The 5,582-nt window shown below is 57.8% G+C and overlaps 1 long non-coding RNA gene across 1 annotated transcript; it reads right to left on the reverse strand.

Moving 5' to 3' along the window:
• Positions 1 to 725: 725 nt before the first annotated feature.
• Positions 726 to 2,031, reverse strand: LOC112547084 (uncharacterized). Its single transcript, XR_003090833.2, has 3 exons — positions 1,710 to 2,031; positions 1,559 to 1,609; positions 726 to 1,135 (listed from the first exon to the last, which is right to left on the reverse strand). It is a non-coding gene; the product is annotated as an uncharacterized LOC112547084 (long non-coding RNA).
• Positions 2,032 to 5,582: the final 3,551 nt, after the last annotated feature.

A 5,582-nucleotide genomic window follows, 5' to 3' on the forward strand; every position in this document is an offset into this window, starting at 1 on the left:
CTCATGGAGGAGAAACCCACCATGGCCAGGAGCTTAGTTACAAAAGAGAGCAAACAAGCATTTTTAAATGCACAGACATCAGCTCCCTTTTCACAAACCATAAAACAATAAAACCTAACGGATGTATCTAAACTTTACCATACTTACAGAAGAATGAAGAGTCTATTCTTGGATGGAGACATTCTGTCCGACTCCCTCAGCAGATGGAGAGAAACTGCCCAGGACAAAGGAGAGGGAAAAACCCAAAATTCCTTTGTCCCAGTTTGAAATTCCTACCTACATTTCTATTGGCTGAATGTACCTGACTTAGGTAAGGTTAACCCCTTAGGGTACGTCTACACTAGCCCCCTAGTTTGAACTAGGGAGGCTAATGTAGGCATTCGAAGTTGTAAATGAAGCCCAGGATTTAAATATCCCAGGCTTTATTTGCATCTTCCTGTCCGGGCGCCATTTTTAAATCCCCCTAGTCTGAACTAACTGCCCGCGACTACACGCGGCAGTCAAACGTTAACGCGAACTAAGTTCTTAGTTTGAGTTAACTGTTATACCTCATTCCACGAGACGTAACAGTTAACTCGAACTAAGGACTTAGTTCACATTAACGTTTGACTGCCGCGTGTAGCCGCGGGCAGTTAATTCAGACTAGGGGGATTTAAAAATGGTGCCTGGACAGGAAGATGCAAATAAAGCCTGGGATATTTAAATCCCAGACTTCATTTGCAACTTCGAATGCCTACATTAGCCTCCCTAGTTCAAACTAGGGGGCTAGTGTACACAGACCCTTAGTTCCCAGACTGCTGGCTAACCCTCATGGTCATGACTCTTGCACATAAGGGAGAGTTAAGCACGAAGCATTTATTGGAACTGGTCGCAGACATCGCCTCCCCCCCTCTCCCCGCCCTCCCACTTCCAACATTGGAGCAGGCGGCAGCCTGGGCCGTCTCCGGCCGTCTGCTCCCATTCGGGTGGTGCTACAATGGCACCCGCCCCCCTAGGTGGCCGGGGGCGCAGGCCAGATCCCAGCAGCTCTCTTCGGCTGGCAGCAGACTCCGCAGCCCCACATGTGGATCTTGCAGCAGAAGCAGCAGAAGCGGCAGAACTTGAGGAACTCCCCCGCCTGCCAGGCCGAAGGAACCTGCGTGGAACATGCCAGGTTGAGGCAGCCAGTGTGTGTAATGAACGCACCTGCCCGCTAGCGGACAGTACCATGTGACTCGGATCTAGGGGCCCTCCCCAGAGTTGGGCAGGGAACACAGGAGTCCTGGCTCCCAACCCTCCCAACCCACTAAGCCCCGCTGCCCTCACAGGGGTGGGGCCCAGAGCCCTGCCTCCCTGCCCCAACACACACAAGAGCAGATCTGATTCTATCCAGATGGGGGGCAAATCTCAGCAGCAGAAGCCCCACTCCCATTGACCAGGAAGGCCCCAGCCCAACCCAGCTGTCAGCAGCCCTGCGCTGTTCTGGAGATCTGCCCCCTCACAGCTCGAGTCTTGGCCCCCCCCGGAGGTGCCAGTGCAGCCAACACCCGGCCCTGTGGCGGCGAAATCTGGGACTCACCGGCGCACTTTGCAGTTCACTGCTGGCACCAAAGTGCAGCTCGTCAGAGACCTGGAAGAGAAAGACTCTGGCTAGAATCTGTCACTCGCCTCCAGCCCCTGCCTCATCACAGATTTCAACCCCCCCATAGGCCTAGCCCACCCACACGCACCTCCACCCCTCCAGCTAGGGGAGCAGCTTCACTAGCCGGCAGCGATAGTAGGTTTTTTTCTTCATTGCTCAGCACCAGGCGCAGCTCTGAAGGCTCTACCATGGCTAGCGATGGTCGCTGGCTGCCCTGGGCATGAAGGAGGAGCAGCAGAAAAGCCAAGATGATTAGCTTCATGACCCCGCTGGGAGCTTGGGTGGAGCAGTTCCCCTGGAGCCTCTGGCCAGAGGCTGGGGCCTCAGCAGCCTGTATTTATACCCTGTCGGAGATGGGTGGGAGACCCCGCGGCCCAGCCAGGGGCACTGCTTTGCGCCTTATCTCGGCCCATCAGCGCAGTGTCCCGGGGAGAGAACACACCGTCCCAACGGCCAGGCCCGGCAGAGAACAGGCTGGCCCCGGGGCCTGTGCGCTGGCTGACTGCGGAGGAGGGGTGAGCTGAGGGGCACGGGCTGGAAAGCATCTTGTCTGATGCTTGTTACGCGCGTGTGGGTGCACGAGGGGGAGTGCACGTGCACATGGGGGGAGGGGTGTGCAAGCTGGTGCTTCAAAGGGGCACCGGGCTCCCAGCTGCCGCAGTGGCTGGAGTAGTGACAGCCGAGCCGGAGCCCGTTCCCTCAGGTCTGGAGTGCCCCGTGGCACGCTTCAGGGCTGGGGGGGGGCTGCAAGGTGCGCTGTGGGCCGCGCTGAGGGCCATCGGCCCCAGCCCCTCTCCTTCCGCCCAAAGCCACGCCCCTTCTGGGAGCATGGAGCCCCCCCCCCCCCCCCCCATGCCTTGTGGCCTGGTGAGTCCCCCTCGGGTGCAGGTACGAAGATATATATTGTCTGAAACTGCAATGGGGCACATGGGGGGGGGGGGCAGGATCTGGCAGTTCAGTTCTGGGTCCCCATCTCACTGCACCCTAAGCCTCGTGCCCCAACCGTCTTTTCATTGCCCCAGTACAGAGAGCGGGCGTGGGCCAGTCACGTAGGGGCTGGCGCCAGGCTGCACGGAGCGGCTGGGCTGCAGGACCACATTGTCGAGGCAGAGGATCGGGACGAGGTCAGCATGCTAGGAGGGACTAGGAAGAACTTTTGCTCTCAGTCAGACGCAGCAGAGGGGGCGGAGGACCTGGGGGTACTGGCCTCTGGCCACCGGGTCAAGGGAGCCACACAAACAGCTACGTGCAAGGGATTTCCAGCAGTGACAGAGACGTGCTAGTACCACCCTGCCCAACACTGGTGAGACCCCAGGAAGATGAATTCAAGCTGGCCCAGGTGCCGAGAGGGGATACCAGGGTGATCAGAGGAATGAAAAACCTACCTGATGGCAGGAGACTCAAAGAGCTTGTTCAGCCGAACCAACAAATGGCTGAGGGCAGGTGTGATACAAACACCTCAGAGCTGCCACAGGGAAAGCTCCAGCCACAGGAAGCCTACGGGCCCATCTACCCCGGCCTCCCGCCTGCACCTCCCTCACTGGTACAGAGCCACAGGCCCCTCTTGCCCAGTTCCCTCTGTCCCTACAGCTCTGACCCCGCCCCCCTTCCAGCGCAGACCCCTGGGCACACAGAGGCCCTGGCTTGCACCCTGGCTGGAGCAGCCCCTCTCCTCGAGACAGACAGCCTGGTCCTTGCCTCGGCCCAGTAGCAAGGCGGCAAGGTGTGTGACTTCCAGTCCAGCTCCCCAGGGCTGCCGCTGGCGCGCCCAGCACAGAACCTCCCACGCGTTGGAGGGGTGACTGCCAGGGAGGGAGAGAAGTGATTTTGCTAAGGCCCCCAGGCACAGAAACTGGCCTGCAGCGAATTCAGGCCTGAAATTCCATGATGGTTTCTAACAAGCCGAGGCGCGTGGTGCTCGAACGGCCAGCCCAGCGGAGTCGGGGGGCTGTCACGTTACTGGATTTTAAGGGGATCAGACAGGGCACTGCTGCACCCAAGGGTGGAGGTTGCCCCAAAGTCTGTACAAAGGGGGCCATGTGAGATGTCAAATGAAAGCTGATGTTGTACTGCTTTTATGTATGTTACTCGTGATATCTGTATGTGGAGTTATAAATATGGGCTCTGTGATGATGCTGGAAGATTCTCTGTCTGAGACAGAGCAATGGGCCAGCAATCGGTCAGTGACTGTGCTAATTAGCCAGACTCCAGGGACAAGACTCTCAAGGTGCCCAATACACACCTGAGGAACGTGTCTGGGACCTGCAAACCAGCCAGTGTCATGGCTGCTGACATGGGGCACAGGGATAGGTCACTGGGCCATGTGACCTGCTCCAGCTTGGATGATACCAGGGACGGATGTAACATGCCATGAGGCAGACTCCATCTGGCCTTCAATTCTGCTACTGATTCCAGATGCAGCCTTGCGAGGGACAGCGAGCCGGGAAGAATCGTTGGCCCATCCTGACATAGGATGAGCACCAGAGACTTTTAAGCGATTAGTTCTAACATCTCTGCTGAGAGCCTGCATTGAGAACCTGGTGATTCGATGCATGTAACGTATTCTCCTTCACAACCTCACTCGCCTGCTTTTCTTTCTTTTATTAATAAACCTTTAGATTTTAGATTCTAAAGGACTGGCCCAGCGTGATCTTGTGGGTAAGGTCCAAAGTGTAACTTGCCCTGGGAACTGTGGCTGGTTCTTTGGGACCGGAAAGACCCGTTTGGGGTAGGTGGGATTGGGTTGTTTAACCCCTCACCTGTGTTAGGCCCGGGGCTGATTGTGGCACAGAGAGAGCTGGGGTATCTGAGGGGTTTTGCTTGTGAGGCTTCCTGCTGGCCGGAGTGGCAGCTCAAGCGCTTGTTGTGACTGGTTTGTGGCCTGTTTGCGAAGGTCTCCAGTTTGGGGCTGTAAGGAGCCCTGGTTTTGAGCAATTCGCCCTGAGCGGATGCCCTAAGCTGTTCCCAGACCCGGCCCGGTCTGTCACAGGGGCCAACCCTCTGGAGCTCCCTTTGAGACATGGCCGGTGGGATGGGAACCCGGGGCTGCCTGCCAAGGCTTGTGGCTGCTCTCTGCCTGCTAGCTGTGGGGGCTTAGGGAATGGGTGTAGTAAGTCGGCAGGGCAAAGGTGGAGCAGGGGTGAGAAGAGGCCGCGCCTGGGGCAGATTCAGGGGTTGTCCAGGGCCTGGCACCCATCTGGAGGTGGCCATGCCTCTATGCTGCCAGGAGTCCGGTTTTAAACTGGACAGTCCAATATTTGAGGATTCTGTCCGGGAAACAAATTGAGAAAATACCGGACATATAAAATGTCGAGTATTTTCTAATTAGGACACTTTTAATATTATTAGGAGTATCAATACCTAGTTGGGAACTGCCTGGCTGGTCGACACGCTCCTGCTGAGTGAGCATATCTACCAGCCAGGCGATATGCAACTACGTGAGGGGGGCGGGGCTTGGGGCAGGACTTGCTTGTGCTTCACCAGGACAGTGCGCGGGATGGGCAGCGCCCTGGTGCACCCGAGTCAGTCCCACTCCCCACCGGCTGATTCTTTTGCCCAGCTCCCCCTGGCCCCCTCCTGGTCAGCCTTGCTTTCCGCCAGCCAGTCCCTCCCCAACCCCTCACCCCTAGGATCCCCCCCCCCCAGCCAGCCCTGTTTCCTGCCAGCCAGTTCCCCTCCCACCCATCTGAGATCACGTGTGTCCGGTATTTTTTCTGAGCCATCTGGTAACCCTACACCCCACCCCTGCTCCCACCCCGCACTAAGGGCTGCTGTGCTCCAAAGCTCTCCCCTGGCAGTCCGGGGTGCCCCACGCCGCACTAGGAGGCGCTGTGCTGCAAGGGCGGGGCAGCCCCCAAGCACACGGCATATGAGAAAAAGAGGCAAAGGGCAGGTCTAGGCAGACACTTTATTGGGCTGCGTTCGTGTCCCCCGCCCCCCTGAACCCATCACTCGGTGCTGG

Source organism: Pelodiscus sinensis, chromosome 24, assembly GCF_049634645.1.
Source record: "Pelodiscus sinensis isolate JC-2024 chromosome 24, ASM4963464v1, whole genome shotgun sequence".
Classification (NCBI taxonomy): domain Eukaryota; kingdom Metazoa; phylum Chordata; order Testudines; family Trionychidae; genus Pelodiscus; species Pelodiscus sinensis.